We start from the raw sequence: 18,030 nt of genomic DNA, 5'->3' as shown, positions 1-18,030 counted from the left end.
AAAATGAGTGGTTCAATCTACCTTCTAATCTGAGTGGTGAAGTCCACCAAGAATCCAAATATCATGATTTTATTCTTTAGAAAATTTAAAATAGTGAAGTTTATTTGTTAGCCATAGCTCGGTAGCTAAGGCTTAAGCCTACAGTAGCAACCATATACTTACCTTCAGAAGTAGCAATCCCAAGGTTTCATAGGCCTCCCTTTAAACAAAGAGAGGTCATGTCGGACTTTATCAGTGTAAGATGCCTAATTATCTTATTGTTCATTAACCAATGGTACCTAGATGAGGGTTGTGAATACCTCCCTTTTTACAACCAGTAAAATGACAGTATAACCAGTCACAACAGAGTAGAGAGAATTCATCTTTACAAAGAGGGACCTTATATCACGAGCCATAGCTCAGTGCCTATGCCAAAGCCGAAAGTGTCATCCATATACTTACCTTCAAAATCCCAAGATTTCTACAAGTCATTAGCATCATAAAGAACGGTAGTGTGAGGCCCTGTTTGAGTAAGATGCCTTACTGTTTCAACAACAAAAAGGTACTAGATGAGATAAATAATACCCCAAACTTTTGCCTCATATGAACTCTCGAGGGCAATACTGTACGCATGCCCAGGTGTGGCAACATTCTAACAAAGAATGTTTTAAACAAGTAGTTTCCAATCATGCCAGTCATGCCTCATGTTATGTTGTTTATCAGAAAATAGATTAAGAACCATATCTCGGTTATTATGCCAAGAACCCAAAGTACCTGTTTATATACTTACCTTTAGAAGTAATAGACCCATGATTTCATTATACCATCCATTAGCATCCCTCCAAACAAAGAAAGGTAATATCCGATCAAGTTTTTGCAAGGTATCAGTTCATTCTTCCCATACTATGTACCAACCAAAAGGTACCAAACGAATGACTCTACTTCCTAATGAGGAAACCAGTTAAATCAATGACATAGCCAGTCTTTATGCCGGTTTATGCAGGGTCTTGCAGTGGCTAGAACGGAGCTAAAAAACCCAACCAATCCTCAAATGTTGCCTCACTTTACACAGTCGTAAAAAAAACCAGTTCCCCGTCAATCAGTATACGTGTCCAGATGTAGCAGATGTTAAGAATGGCCATGCTATCAAGCCAAACCCAAAGATGTTAAGTCGCTATTTATGCACAAGCGGTCCCAAGCTAGGCCAAATATAATGCCCAGGCGTAGCAAATCTTACCATGTACAGTGTTATACACTATTTAGACTTTCAATAGAAACAAATGAGAGCTTGGTAAACCACAGTACCTGAGATGTTTGAGTGGCAAGCTCCATAGCTTTAGAAAGTTCAGGCAGTAACGACACAAAGCAGAACAGAAAAACTAATCCCAGGCTAAGTGAGGGCCAAGGTATGCCCTCACCTTAGTTTATATACGTTGGTTTTCACGCATCTAGAGTAGTTGAGATGAAAGGGCCAAGCCGCCCACTACTGTGTGATCCCCTCAAGCACCACCAGATACCATTGCCTGGGGAGAGTGGGGTTCATAGTCCGAGAGTGGAAGGGCCCGCCTTCCCCATATGATGATAGCAGAAGATTTCCACGCCCTTTTAAAAGGCACGTATATTTAGTGTACAAGGACTTTGTCCCATTATAAGGCAGGTAGAACAGTCAAATTGACTTGTAGTAATCATTCTCTAGTACCTTAGTGTGTGTGTGTGTGTGTGCATGTGTGTGTGTGTGTGTGTGCGTGAGAGAGAGAGAGAGAAAGAGAGAGAGTGTGTGTGTGTGAGAGAGAGAGAGAGAGACAGAGAGAGAGAGAGAGAGAGAGAGAGAGAGAGAGAGAAAGAGAGATATGGTCTTTTCTGCAAGTTCGGGAAAAGCACCGGCATGGGCCTTCCCCAATCAGCATCACTTTCATAGAGCAAAGCACTGGAGAGAGAGAGAGAGAGAGAGAGAGAGAGAGAGAGAGAGAGAGAGAGAGAGAGAGAGAGAGAGAGAGAGAGAGAGAGAGAGAGAGAGAGAGAGAGAGAGAGAGAGAGAGAGAGAGAGAGACCCAGCTCTTATGATGCTCGTATCTTCTATTTTGCAGGTGACATATTGGTTATGGGGTGTCCATCTTCAGTAGAGTAGGCTTGGAAGCTACACTACCACCAGGCCTCTTCTCGTTCAGGTAAAATGCTGCTGAAAATTAGGATTCCCACAACTGTTCACAACTACGGACTTTACATTTGGTATGCTTAACTCCTTGTTGTTTGCATGCGTGTTGTTATCAAAATGCCATTATTAAAATTTCTGGATGACTGCTTCGTTGCCAAACCAGAGAGCCACTCCATTTCAATGACTGTTGTTTGCAAGTGTGCTAGTTTCAAAAAGCCATTTTCAAAATTTTCAGATGATTGCTTGGCTAACACATTAAGGAAGCGGATTCCATGTTTAAGCGTTCGAAACACTACATTTACTCCTTCAATGCTTGCCAAATAGTATCGATGACTGATTGGCTGCCAGATTAAGGAGGCTTATTTGTACTTTATACTTTGCCAAACAGTAGATATACCGACCGTCACCTTCATCTTCAGCTACATGATTCATTGATTCTCTAGTGTCAGATGACCACAAATCTAAGTCCTCTAGTCCCAGTGAATCCGTAGGATGAAACCATGATTCCATGTTTGTTGATCCTGCAAGTTCAACATGTCGTTTCAACACCCTTTTTCTTTTCGTGCTGGCTTTGGGACACCGCCACCACGTAGACCTTCTACATCGCAACCAACATACTCTACCCCGGTCTCGCATCATACATTGCCTATAGACCTAAATCTCATGTCCCAAACACAAGAAGAAGACATGTTGGGAGACTTTTCTCCTGCTAGTCATTCGGGCCCATCACCACATCCGCCACGACAAGTCGTTGTGACACTAAACAAAACGCAATCTGTGCCACTCAACACCACTTTGTTTCCATCCCATTTTAGGGAGAATATTTCACGCAACCCAATTGCCCTATCACATGCATTGGTGGATGTTCATCATTTGGAGGGCACAGCCAGTTAGTCCCAGAGCATTGAGGAATCGCTTGCTGATGACTTTGTGCCATCAATGCAATTGGCCACTGAAGTTTACATGCCTGCGCAAGCGCATGTGCCTACTGCCACAATGGACTCTACACCCAATGCTCCATCCAAGAAAGGTTGCAAAAGTGGTTGTAACGCGCACAAAAAAGCAGCTCCCAAGACTAAAAAATCTCCCAATGGCAGATTTCATTGGGATCTGTGTGCCCAAGTAGTCCTATTGGAGTGTAAAAAATCTTATGATGACAAATGCTGCTCAGCTCACTTGTATCAAAAAATTAAAACCAATAAGGAGCAATGGGTTGATATTGTCACGTTGTGCACATTGCAAGGTCTAGTGGTTGACTGGAACCAAGCATACGAAAAGCACAAGCATCTAAATGATTTATATCAAAAAATCAATGACTGGGAGAGGAACACGTCTTCTGGAAAAGATTTGTACTGGACCATGACACCTGTTGAGCGAGTCGTGGAAGGAAGGTTTTCCCACTGCAATTTCCCTGTAGAGCTATATGAACTCATGGATTGACTTTTTGGTATGGACAAAGTGGTGAACCCTTCTGCAACTGTTGTGGATACTAGCAACAATATGCTTACTATGTTGTGCATTAAAAATACTTTGAACACCAAGTTAGCCTTCACTAAATGATGATGTGCTACCCTTTTTGAAACAGGAATTCCATGTCGTAGCTCTAGTAGCAGCCCTCATGTGGTTGATCCAACTACAAACGCCGCATCCTTCGACAAAAACCGCATCCTTCGACAAAACATCAATGAATGGTGGTGTTGAGAAGAAGACTAGGAAGAGGACACACACCTTTGACATTGGTCTCGCAGAGGCAACCAAGGACCTCATGCGAGGGTGGGAGCTAGAAGAGGAAGGGAAGAAACAGAGACATGAGGTCACGATTGATGCACAACATTCACAACATGAGGAGCTCATAGGAATTGAATGACAAAAAATGGAAATTAGTCTACTGTTTGCAAATTCTATACAAGGAATGGCACCTGCCCTTGGGAAGATGGCAGAAAAACTATAGAAGGTAAGCACTTTTGTCTCCCCAATAAATTTTTGTAGAACAAGTGAACAAAGTACTACAAAAAAAAACATTCTTGTGTGTGTTTTTGTTGGATATGGTAGCTTCAATCACCCATAAGACATTGGTACATGAATAAAATTCAATATTAATGGAAATTGAAAGAATCCTGCATGAACAAACGACTAATAAACCTAAAGTGGCAAATGGAACCCACACAACTCAAAGTAGCAACGGGAGAGACATGTCTTGGTTATTATTCCACAATTTACAATAGAAACTTAGTTATTCATCCCTTGCATGTCCAAGTACTCAAGTAGGTCATCGCTGATACTAATAGCCTCAGGACTATTCTCACCTTCTACGATTCCATCATTCGCATGTGGGTTGTCGACCAAAGGGTCATTCAAATCTATCTCATGCTCCTAAAGGTCTACAGGATCATCAGTGAGAGAGACTAGCATATTGTGAAGGATACAACAAGCCAAAATGATGTTTGGCAGCTTTTGTATATCTGGCAATATGATGGTCCCCTTCAAGATCTACCATGTACACTTTAGTCGCAAGAAGGCTCGCTCAACTACTTTACGTGCTGAAGAATGCATGAAATTATAGTTTTGATGACGTTGACTAACCAGCTCTGGGCGTTGGAAGGGTATCATGAGCCACGGCAACAAGACATATCCTCCATTTCCTACAATGTACTCTGGGAAAGAAAATTCTTGAAACTCAAAGGATGCACCCCTTAAACGGTCTCCTCCTTGGCAAAGCCTGTACATCCCCGAGTTGTGCAGAACTCTCTTGTCGTTATAAGACCCTGCCCATCCAATATTCACAACTAAGAAGCACATATTTGAGTCCACTATACCTTGAATAATCATGCTATAGTTTCCATAACGATCGTGCCAAGGCTCACTTTGCTCTTTCCTAGGAAAATCCATATTGATGTGGGTGCAGTCTATGGCTCCACAACAATTGGGCGTTCCCTTCAGAGCTCTGAACCCATCCTTTACATCTTGCATCTCTAACTCTGTAGTTGGACATTTGATAAGATGCCCGCCTCTGTGGACTAGGGAGCACACAAATTCATGGAGGAATGTTGTGACAATAGACCTTCCACAACCAAAGGCATTTTCCACATGGTAATGCGTGTTTCTAGATGCAAGCACCATCACCACAATTGCCACCTTCTTCTCTATAGTGAATATCTTGCCAGGTAAGTTTCAAAATCTGGATGGTATGTCTCCTTGTTGCACACCATCACGGACGAGGTCAGTCAAGCTTGAGAAGAGGTCCACAGGAAGCTTGAAAATCTCTCTCCACCGCTCTTCATCTACTCACGCATAGAACACAAAATGGTTCCACCAATCAATGGAGGAGCATGGCTTTATGTACCATCGACCCAGTGCATCATTGATTGATCCTTCATATTGAGGTGTGCATTGCGCACAGCTTGCAACCCAAAGAAGTGGAAAATATGGGGCAACGTATTTCTTGAACTCCATCTCCTCCTCATGATGCATTGCACTAGTTGATCGTCAATGCAGAGATTCCCACTCATGAAGCAAGGTAGACATCAAAGCATATATTGATGGAATGGTAGCTTGTAAATGCATTCAAGATCCATGCCTCTGTGATCTGCGAAAAAAATAAAATTCAAAGTCAGGAAATAAGATCGACTAAGAATTGTGATCCAACAATCAAACTTGTTGGGAACGAACAATACAATGCATTCCAACATAGGAAGACCAGCTAATAACATAAAATCAAATTTCTTTAAGATCCTTAACACCTGGTTCTCTGTTACAAGAATTTCTCATCTTTATCTAGCATTTACAGTCCCAGCAAGGCATGGCTTGGTGGACCAATTTATCTAGCATTACAATGTTTTTGTCAACGGGACTGTACATTTGGAGAGGCATTTATAACGCGGTTTTTGTAGCAAATGAACAATTTTGTCATTGCCAAAAGCTTATTTGTAAAATAAATTTTGTCATTCCCTCTCATTCATGGTTTTGTTTGCAATGCAAAGAACATTGTTTTTTGAAAAACTTTATTTCCCCGTCTTTCAAGTTTTCTTTTGCCAAGTGATGCTTCTCATGTTTTTGTTCGCAGTAGGGGGAAGGTTAGTTGGCTCACTAGACTCACTTTGAAGTGGATTAGTGGGTCAACTAGCCTTTCCCCAAAGAGAGCATGGTGTACCCACTCTGGTGAAAACTGAGTGGAGAAGGGGTTTGAATCACCTGCTCTCTTTTGCAGGTCGCCATGGGATGTAGAAAATGAACACAAGTACATGCATGCAGGTGATACTCAATTTTTAGCATGAGCTGAACTATGTGTGTGTGTGTTTGTTTGTGATAGCATAAGAACACATTGCATGTTGGTGATGCGACCATCACAAGTTGTGTTTGAAGTTGGCAACTAATTTTGAATACTTGTTGGGTTACAGGGAAAGAGGTCAGCACCTGCGATCTGTGTCGTCGTCTTTGTGTACGGTTGCAATGTGATCAACTTGCAGGGTGGAAGCTTTGTGTTCTGAATCTCAAAGTTAATGGCAACTTCCTCCCCAAATTCTCCCACACCAAACGTATTACAAGCATACAATACATAGCATAGACTATGTACCATGAGTCACCGTTCAATCCGAAACAATACTCGTTGATAGCGGGAAAAAGAGCAGTGCAATCGGGTGGCCTCTGTACTCGTGCACACTCCACAAACCACGCCTCATGCAAACAAGCAAAGAACAAAACAAAGGGGGCACCACCCTAAATTAAGAGGTTTAGGGACCTCACACATAGTGCACATAGGCAAGTGAGACTTCTGGCATTATGATGGCATCAAAACATATGGCAAAACACATAGAAACGAAGCTTAGGGACCTTATGTAGCATATATATACACAAGACATCATCTTAACAATACAACGGCATCTGATCATACATAACAAGGATATAGATAAGCAAGCCAAGGATGGCATAATCCCTTGTCAAAAACAATCAACCCGGCAAGTAGGTATGATCCTACTAGCAACACATCAATACCGTAGAGAATGATGGCGAGGATGGTGGCCATGGAGCATGAGAGAAGACTCCTTATTTAGGTTTTAGGGCTAGTAATGTAGCATACTAGAGGGAGAGAGAGAGAGAGGGAGAGAGAGTAGAGCTCCATCCATAGCTCCTCGTTGTGAGCAATGTCGTCATAGCTTCGTTGCTTGGTGAAGTGGGTGAAGTGTTGGTTTTGAGTGAGAGAAGGCCTCCTTATATAGGTTTCTGAGAGGGTTTAGGATTAGGGATAAACATGCTTAAATCCGTTGACTGGGGTTACTTTTTGCTTAGGGTGGTCAACAGATTGAGGTCACCTGATATGTCACCATCAAGATATTCTCTAGAGTGATGTGAGAGGGGAGGGTAAATGCTGATTTTTCTGATTGTGACACATGGGGATAAGGCCTTGACCAGCATTTAAGAGCAGGTAAGGTGGTTGTTGAAACTGGAGGTTCTGCATATGTCAGGGGGGGACCTGCGGGGGGGGGTGGCAGCTGGGTCCTCCTGAATATCAAATTCTCAAAAAATCCTCAACCATGGCTTCTTTTGACATGTGTTCTTTGAAAAAATCAGCATGTCTCTTTTCAACTCAAAAGTCTTTATCCCTGTTGACTCACCTTTACCATAAGATTTTCTCCTTTTCTCCTCCTGTAACTGCATTGTTGATGCCCAATCACTACTTCTAGTAACAGTGAACTGTTACCTACCAAATACTTATGGTGCAGTAAAAAAAATATTTACCATGGGTAAAAAAAGTTACTGTAGGTAAAAAGTGATTTGTATTTACCATGTAGGTGAAAAATATTTACTGTAGGTAAAAAATATTTACTGTGGTAAAAAATATTTACTGTCGGTAAAAAAGTGAAAACGGAGTATGCTGTGCTATGAGTCCACACGAACATCCTCGTGTAAATTTCACTAGAAATTCACACCTAGAATGGGCTATTCTGTAAGATATAGGTTGTAGGCATGCATAAGAGCTCGTTCCCACGTATCTTCTGTCCATGGCACTTTTTACTCTTTGGTGCTTGTGAAGTAGATTTTTCTTCTCTTTCGAGATCCCTTGGACTAGAGTATCCTCATCTCCCCAACAACTGACTGTGCCTTTATTGCATCTTCAGAAGGGGTCCTAAAAACCATGCATCATATAGCCCTCCCCCTTAAGCTAGACGTATTTGATGCCTCTAGCTGTAGGTTGTGCTACAATAGGGTTCTCTTGAATACTTACCCACCTGGTACCAATTGAATTTGCCATGTTACTGCTTTCTTGGCTGATGCACCCTGTTTAGTCCTTTCTGATGAATAATTGTATCCATCCATGACTAACAACTGGTCTCCTAGACCCTTGAAAGCCATACCCCATCCATTGTCAATATCCGCTTTCACTGGTAGCATTCTCTTTTTTTCTTTTTTTCTTCTCTTTTTTTTCCTTTTTTTTTTTTTTGAAATGACTATGTACATGATTGTTACCTTAGTTGGAGCTCGAATATGATGAGCTCTCCTCTGAACCATCCTTAGCATTGATTTCACCAGCATATGGCTGTGAAAGACAACATTGGTAGGCCTTCAATCGCCAACCATTTACCGGGGTCTGATGTACCTTACCATCTAGGTCACCTAGTTGGTAACTACCATTTGACAACCTCTGTATCACTACAAAAGGGCCTTCCCACTTAAGCAAGAACTTACCATCCTTCCTGCGATCAAAGCGATTGTCGTATCTGAGCACTAAAGAACCTTCCTTGATACCTTTCTTGACAAGGTTGCGATTGAACTTCTTTCGTTTCTTCTCTGCTTGGGCTGCATAGTACTTCACTGCTGACTCTCGATCTAGCCCTAACCTCTCCAAATCGATGATTCTTCCTTCCACCTGCTTCTCTTGACTATCCTCTTGATGTGCTTTTAGAACTCGGAGGCTCGCTAGCTCCACTTCTTCACTGCTGACTCTCGATCTAGCCCTAACCTCTCCAAATTGATGATTCTTCCTTCCACCTGCTTCTCTTGACTATCCTCTTGATGTGCTTTTAGAACTCGGAGGCTCGCTAGCTCCACTTCTATAGGCAATAGTGCCTCTTGCCCGTAAACCAAGTGAAAAGGTGTATACCCCAAGGATGTTTTAAAGGATGTTCTGTAGGCCCAAAGTGCTGCATCTAGGTGTTTGTCCCATGCCTTAGGATGTAAATGCACTTGCTTAGTGATGATTTTACATATAAGACCATTTACCTTTTCCACAAGACCATTGCACTGAGGGTAGTATGGTGTAGAGTGCCTGCGCTTGATTTTTAACTTGCTCATCAATTGCCCGACTAAATCAGCTCGAAATCCCGGTCCCCTATCCGAGAGAATCTCCAAAGGTGTGCCAAAACGGCAACAAAGGCATTCAAAAATGAAATCACTCACGTCCTTGGCTGTGATGCGCTTTGTGGGATGAGCTTCTGCCCATCGGGTCATGTACTCCACCCCCATAATGATGTATTCCTTCCCTGATTGAGTGCAAGGTAGTGGCCCTATTGCATCTATCCGCCATCTTTCAAATGGCCCATAGGTTTTGATTGGATGCTGACTTCATGGGTAAGATGCCTTGGTCCAGCTTTTTGGCAAACCTCACATGTGCTTCACTAATGTTGTACATCTCGATGGAGGCTTGGCCACGTGAACCCTGCTTGTAAAATCTTTCTGCTAGTAATCTCTTGTGGGTGAAAGGTGCTTTCAAGAAGTTAAAACCATTTTGAGCTCATTGCCTATCGTCCTACAACCCACGTGGGGTAAATTATTCTATGTAAATCCTAGTGTAGGTCCAGAAGCTCTTGGAGCTGTCTTGATGCAAAAAGACCCAAAGACATCTCTCATGAGACCAGTCTACTTCTCTAGTAGAGTGATGACAGCTGCTGAAAAGGGTTTCAGCGCAACTGAGCAATTGGTGCTAGCTCTTAAGTTTGCAGTGGAGAAGTTTCGGGCTTACTTACTTCTGAGACAATTTGTGGTGATCACAACTGAGGAGGTTTTTCCATATGCCCTACAACACATGGAATTGTCTCAAAGAATAGCAAAGTGGGTGGTGCAGCTTCAAGAGTTTGACTACACACTACAAGTAGAGGATTCCACCCATGCTTGTTTGGTAGATGTCCTCACACAAAGGTGTTATGAGAAGGCCAAGAAAGAGGCACCTAGTAAGGTACCGCCTATCCCGGAGCCTGAAGTTCTACTGGGAGCACACAGTCTGTATTTTGATGGGGCATACAAGAGGACCAAAGACAAGGCATCAACAGGCATAGTAATATTAGGTCCAGAGAAGGAGAAGATCTTTGCAAAAGGGTTTCATCTAAAAGAGGTTCATCCTCACTACATATCAATGTAGTGTGTTTAGTGAGCTGCTGCAAAGGATAGATTGCCTGAGAAAGGAGATGTATGAATCGTCCCATGTAGCAAACCTTTTGAATGAAGGAGACTAGTTGCTTCACGTTTGAAGGAGTAGGTAAAGCTAACAATGTCTTTACCTTTTCAGGGTCAGCCTCAATACCATCTTGAGACACAACATGGCCTAGTAGAGTGACCTTGCTCTCACCTATGTGGCACTTGTCTTTATTCAATTGCCCACCCAATTGGGCCAGACGGGTGAAACCTTCATCAACCTTGGACAGATGTACTTCCCTAGAGCTGTAAATGCAAAAATCATCAATGAAGACTCGTATGGACTTACCAAAGTAAGGTTGAAACACCAAGTTCATAAACCTCTGGAAAGTAGCAGGGGCATTAGTTAAACCAAAAGGCATAACTCTATAAGCAAAAAAACCCCAAGGTGTTATGAAGGTAGTCTTTCTTTGGTCTTCATCTGCAATTCTGATTTGGAAGTAGCCTGAGTACCCATCACACACTGTGTACCTTTCATGACCAGCCACTTCATTTAGTATTTCATCTTGAAAAGGCAAAGGAAAATGGTCCCTTTTTGTGGCTGCGTTTAGAGGCTTGTAATCCACACATATCCTCCACTTCCCATTTTTCTTTGGTGCTACCACAACTCGAGACACCCACTCAGAATCTTCCACTGGGTAGATAAATCCTGCCTTGAGTAATATTTTTACTTCTTTTAAGAGTGCATCTTGTTGCAATAGCCCTAATCTCCTTAGCCTTTGCACCACTGGTTTGGCACCTTCCTTTAATTGGATATGGTGTTGGGTTACCGTCACTCCTTTAATGTGTTCGTAATCAGTTATAAAGAGGCCAGCATGCTTCTTTAGTACCTGTAAATAGGGTTCTCTCTCTTCTTCTAGTAGGTCCTTAGCTAGCATCTCCTCTAAGCCTGTGGCTTCTTCCTTGTTTAGAGAGTCTTGACCACCTTCTCCTTCTGGGTTTCGCAGTATTATACCCATGACTTCCAAAGAGCTATCATCCTCCTCAGATGACCCATCCTCAGATGAAGAGCAACTGCTTGTGCTCCATTCATCCATAGAAGTCTCCATCTCTAGGTCTTGTTGTCTACCCTGCTTCATGTCATACACAATTTTTTGTTGCTTGCCACCTACCTTATGATTTGGTCGCAACTCAAGGGAACATGTCTCCCAATCTCGCCTAGCTTTCATAGCCATAAGCCAAGGTCTTCCAAGGATTAGCGGATAGCCCTCCCCCTTAGTTGGGATCACAGAAGCATCAATTGAGATTGCAACACCAAAAGCTGAAACCTTCACTCCATTAACCTTTCCCACATAAGCCACCCTTACATTATTTTCCATCTTAGCTTGTAAGGAAGTTTGCTCGTTTACTTCCAAACCCAACATGTGCATTAATTTCTCTATCATAACACAAATCTCGGCTCCACCATCTATGTACACATTGGAGACTCACTGACTCTTAATCTCTGCATCAATGACTGGCACGATATCCTTCATGCCTCTTGCACTAATAGACCCAACTGAATTTACCTTAGCCCTCCTGGTGCTGACCATCTTAGACTACGCATCTTTGGGGAAAGGTGGAGGAGTTGCTGCCATGAAATCTTTGGTCCTTGCTTACTCACATCTGCTACCAAGTCGTAAGGTATGGATCCTACCCCAAGTGGAAAGTCTTCTACTCCTATGTGCCTCCTTGACCTACTCTTCCTTTTCTTGTCTCCTATCACTTGGGAGGAACCCTCATTCCCTTTATCCGGCTCTGAAGCTTCCATTTCATCAGTTCTTTGTCTCCTAACTCTCTTTATTGGCATGGCAACAGCTTCCTCCATTTTTTCTTTCCCTTTATCCTTACCATTGTCGAGACTTATGACAGAGACAACCCTGTCCTCCCCTCTCGATGGTAGTGGAGGGATCTCTGCTGGTGCTTGTGGTGGTGGAGGAGGGGGTCTCAATATTTGGATTGGTGGAGCCACGTGTGCATTTTGTCCATTTAGTGGCCTAACTCGAGGAGGAGTGACTTGCTGGCGAGGAGGCCGTCTTTGATTACCATTTCCTTGATAGCATCGTGGATGGGGGCAATAATACATGCCGTGACCTACCTCTCCACAGTTGTAGCAAATGTACTCACGTGCTTGCCTTTGTCCTTCTTGTCTATTTCATTCATTTCCTGGCTGGGGAGCCCTCACACCTTGAACCAGATTGATGGACAGGCTCTCTAGTTGATTGGTGATTTGTTGAAGTAATTCTTGTTGAGAGGACTCTTGGTCTGTTGCTCCTGTCCCTGCTACTACCCTTGTCGTAGGTTGAGCTAGCGGTGGAGGCTCCATTTCCCCTTGTAGTTGAGCTTGGAATTTTAACTTCCTATCCTTCTCCCTTGCATAAGTCATAGCTTTATCAAAGGTATCTGGGAATTTACCTTTTACCTTTTCTCGAAGGATGGGGTAAAGCCCTGCCAGGAAACAGTCCTTCTTTAGGCATTCTGGCGCCCTTTCTCCTTCACCTAGTGATGCACACCATTTCTCCCACAGGTTGGAAAACTTTCCTTCATAGCTTCTATAGTCATTGGGTGATGTTTGGCGTAGCTCTAAGAGCTATCTCCATATCTCCTCTGGAGGCTCATGGCAGCGAAATTCTTCGATGAAGGCCATCTTTAAGGACTCCCAGTCTCTTCTTTCTTCAGGTGCCAAAGTTTGATACCATAATTTTGCACCTTCCCTCAAGACCAAAGGAAAGGCCCTTAACTTAGTAGCTTCGTCATCCCTTCCCGATACCAGAAAGGCCATTTCCAAATTATCCAAAAAGTCTGGAGCAACCTCCCCAGGCTTACCATAAAAATTAGGGAAGGCCATAAGAGAGAGAGTAAACAATTACACAAATAGCTCCAATTTATTTTAAAATAGAGTATGGTAATTACAATTTGGAGCTTTAGCACAACTTAGCTCAAAATAGGATGAAGATCGACACATCAAAGGAATGGTAATAGTCTAGTAAGGGTAGAATGACAGGATGAGGAGAGTGCAAGATTTCCCCAAGTCTCTCGGGTCCAAACAACATGGCTATTCTTTGCTGATAAAAGATTTTTCTATCAATACAAATATTCACACTGATATGACGCACAAAATGGAAAGGAAACATGCGGGGATCATCATTCTCATTATTGGCATCCATACTTACACACAAGAGCCTAGCTTAGTTGCACCACCTTGGGACCAATGAGCCTGATCAGCCACAGAAGGTCAGCACCTCGGATCACTTCGACTCTTCCTGATGCATCTGTGAAGACGTAAGGCGTGATGGCAACACTTTGTACAATGCTGAGCCTTTTAGCAAGCAACAATTGGATACTATTACCATAATCAGCATGACGAATGAAAGTGACACCATTAATGTGCAGCACATCATCAACTAAGATAGTTTCCTTAGATTGAGATAACTTCTTGAAAATTAGCAGCAAAGGTAGGGCAGGGAGGCTTTTCACCCGGTCTCCAAAGCACTTTGGACAATATCCAAAGTGATCTTCACGCGGACAGGAGGTTGGCTTGGGATTGGTGGTGTCTGGATTCACAAAGTGCACTGGGAGCACTCGCAGACGGGCGGCAATCTTGTAGGCAAGCCTTCACCTCTTTGCTTCAGGAGGATTTAGGGGTGAGAGTCGTGGTTGCAAGTTGGAGGTTGAAGTTGGTTGCTCACTAGCCTTTTTCTTGCCTGTAGTGGTCATGTAATCCCTTATTAATGAGATTAAGCCAAATGTTACCTTACGCTTGAGCACGCGCTGCGGCCTTGGGCCACTTAGGTGTAGAGGTGATCCTCCTCTTAGTCGGCTCCTCAGGAAAGAGAGGTCTGGTGATGCTTCCTCTTCCCTTAATGTGTGTCACAGTACCTTCGTGTATGTTGATGTAGAATATTTCAAGCTCCTGTGCGTTGGAGGTTTCTGGAGCACTCATAGGTTGAGAGGAGAGGTATATCAAGCTCTTCTTCTCACTCTCCTTCGTTGGCGACGATCACGAACAAGGCATGTAGAAGAACTTACTTCTTGAATTTCAATGACACTGCAACCTGGTAACAAGACCTCGATGAAAGCTTTTAAGGCCTCTAAAGCCTCCTCCTCTTCTGTTCTCCAATTTGCAAACTCCTCACGCCATTCGTCCATGTTGTAGATTGCACATCTTCATTGCTTGTGGACTGAAGGTCTGTGTAGCCCTCCTCCGTGGGGGCACCAAAATGATAGCGGGAAAAAGAGCAGTGCAATCGGGTGGCCTCTGTACTCGTGCACACTCCACAAACCACGCCTCATGCAAACAAGCAAAGAACAAAACGAAGGGGGCACCACCCTAAATTAAGAGGTTTAGGGACCTCACACATAGTGCACATAGGCAAGTGAGACTTCTGGCATTATGATGGCATCAAAACATATGGCAAAACACATAGAAACGAAGCTTAGGGACCTTATGTAGCATATATATACACAAGACATCATCTTAACAATACAACGGCATCTGATCATACATAACAAGGATATAGAGAAGCAAGCCAAGGCTGGCATAATCCCTTGTCAAAAACAATCAACCCGGCAAGTAGGTATGATCCTACTAGCAACACATCAATACCTTAGAGAATGATGGCGAGGATGGTGGCCATGGAGCATGAGAGAAGACTCCTTATTTAGGTTTTAGGGCTAGTAATGTAGCATACTAGAGAGAGAGAGAGAGAGGGAGAGAGAGTAGAGCTCCATCCATAGCTCCTCGTTGTGAGCAATGTCGTCATAGCTTCGTTGCTTGGTGAAGTGGGTGAAGTTTTGGTTTTGAGTGAGAGAAGGCCTCCTTATATAGGTTTCTGAGAGGGTTTAGGATTAGGGATAAACATGCTTAAATCCGTTGATTGGGGTTACTTTTTGCTTAGGGTGGTCAACAGATTGAGGTCACCTGATATGTCACCATCAAGATATTCTCTAGAGTGATGTGAGAGGGGAGGGTAAATGCTGATTTTTCTGATTGTGACACATGGGGATAAGGCCTTGACCAGCATTTAAGAGCAGGTAAGGTGGTTGTTGAAACTGGAGGTTCTGCACATGTCAGGGGGGGACCTGCAAGGGGGGGGTGGCAGCTGGGTCCTCCTGAATATCAAATTCTCAAAAAATCCTCAACCATGGCTTCTTTTGACATGTGTTCTTTGAAAAAATCAGCATGTCTCTTTTCAACTCAAAAGTCTTTATCCCTGTTGACTCACCTTTACCATAAGATTTTCTCCTTTTCTCCTCCTGTAACTGCATTGTTGATGCCCAATCACTGCTTCTAGTAACAGTGAATTGTTACCTACCAAATACTTATGGTGCAGTAAAAAATATTTACCATGGGTAAAAAAAGTTACTGTAGGTAAAAAGTGATTTGTATTTACCATGTAGGTGAAAAATATTTACTGTAGGTAAAAAATATTTACTATGGTAAAAAATATTTACTGTCGGTAAAAAAGTGAAAACGGAGTATGCTGTGCTATGAGTCCACACAAACATCCTCGTGTAAATTTCACTAGAAATTCACACCTAGAATGGGCTATTCTGTAAGATATAGGTTGTAGGCATGCATAAGAGCTCGTTCCCACGTATCTTCTGTCCATGGCACTTTTTACTCTTTGGTGCTTGTGAAGTAGATTTTTCTTCTCTTTCGAGATCCCTTGGACTAGAGTATCCTCATCTCCCCAACAACTGACTGTGCCTTTATTGCATCTTCAGAAGGGGTCCTAAAAACCATGCATCACTCGTGTGTGTGTGTGTGTGTGTGTGTGTGTGTGTGTGTGTGTGTGTGTGTGTGTGTGAGAGAGAGAGAGAGAGAGAGAGAGAGAGAATGCGAGTTCCAGGCACTGTAATCAACAAATGAAATTCTGCATTTTTATGAATCTATACCTGTACTATTCTGTGCTCTTGAATTTAGTTGTTGAAGGCATGAAGCTGTACTAGTATAAATTGTGCTCATCAAATTAGTGTGTCAGGTGTTTCAGGCAGGAAGTTGTACATGTATGTTGTGTGCATCATGAAATCAGGTCTAGCAAGCAAGACGAGAGCCTTTTACTGTAGGGGTTGTAGCTCTGGTTGTTGAGACTTTCTACTGTTGGCTGCTTTTTGATGGCTTCATACTGTTGTTCGTCTTCAACTTCATCTTCATGTGCTGCTTGCTACATTCCAATGGCTTCATGCTCGTGGGCTTTGATATAGCAACTCTTTGAGAGTGTCTAGTGCTTGCTTCTTTTCAATGGCTTCATATTGTTGGGCATCTTCAACTTCATCTTCATGCACTAATTGCTACATTCCAATGGCTTCATGCTTGTGGGCTTTGATATAGAAACTCTATGGCTGTGCAGAGTAGTGCCTTCTATAGAAGCAATGCTATGGCTAGACAGGAGTGGCAAAGCTTCAAGAACGCTTCTATATGAAGGATTTTGTTGCGTGGTAGTTGGTTGTGTCTACGTCTGAAGCCAGCCGGTAGTCTTTAAAATCATGTGAATCATTGGCACTGGGTGCGACCAAGGTTTAGTGGGGGTACAGTTAATACTCCACTATTTTTTTGGGAACCCCACTAGCCCATGGTGCAACCCAGCTCTTATAGCCATTCTATATCCAAGATAGTGTGTAGGCTCTATTTATCACTCACTATAGTATTTTAAATGAGTTACCACAACTAAGAGGTATCTAAAAGAGTACCTCTTCTCAAATTTTCATGAAAGTGACCTGCTAACATTATCAAATATTGTCTTTGACTTGCTATCAATGTTCATTAATAAAAAACCCCACCATAACTGGTGATCGAGGTTGAAAAAATAGCCTAAACATGAAGAGGCTAATAAACCTAGTCTCAACATGCTTTTCCTCATGGTAAGCAAACTTCAACTAGAGAGATAACCTTTATAATTGGATTGGATATGTTCTTAGCATATTCTTTAGCACAATATTAACACTTGTAAAGTACCTATCCACCTTTAGATGGCTAGTAGTACTAAGTTGTGTTTCCTAACTATTTACAGATAGTCTTCCAAAAACGACTGGTAAACTTGGGGTAGAAATACTTGCAACATTGTTGAGTAATCAAAAATGTTATGAACAACCAGCTTGGTTAACTTTAGGGACAGAAAAGGAAACTAGATAAACTGTACAAAGTCTAATTGGCTTATCTACAAGCACCCATACCAAGCCATGACCTTTGATGGTGATTGGTAGACGCACAATTAATCTCACAAAAATAGTGCACATATAGTGCAAAATGCTTTAAAAGCTATCAGTTTCATGAATTTGCATGCCACTCCAAATCTGTATTTGCTAAACACTAGGGCCCATAACACGTAGTGTGCATGCATTTAGCAAAAACAGATTTGAACCTGCATTCTCATGACCATAATTGTCAATGCCTATGGCAAATGTTATCCTTATAGCACACATGGAAGAGCAAGGTAAATAGTTCTAAAAAGAAACTAAATACTTCCTACTACAATCACTTGCAAACCTTGCTAAAATGTTGAACCATA

At 42.5% G+C, this 18,030-nt stretch overlaps 1 pseudogene; it reads left to right on the top strand.

Moving 5' to 3' along the window:
• The first annotated feature begins 2,668 nt into the window (after positions 1–2,668).
• On the top strand, positions 2,669–4,085 carry LOC147466170 (uncharacterized; annotated as a pseudogene).
• Positions 4,086–18,030: the final 13,945 nt, after the last annotated feature.

This window comes from Adiantum capillus-veneris, chromosome 1, assembly GCF_014529385.1.
Source record: "Adiantum capillus-veneris isolate H3 chromosome 1, ASM1452938v2, whole genome shotgun sequence".
Taxonomy (NCBI): domain Eukaryota; kingdom Viridiplantae; phylum Streptophyta; class Polypodiopsida; order Polypodiales; family Pteridaceae; genus Adiantum; species Adiantum capillus-veneris.
The sequence above is the reverse complement of the archived record's forward strand: the minus strand, read 5'-3'. Positions and strand labels throughout refer to the sequence as shown.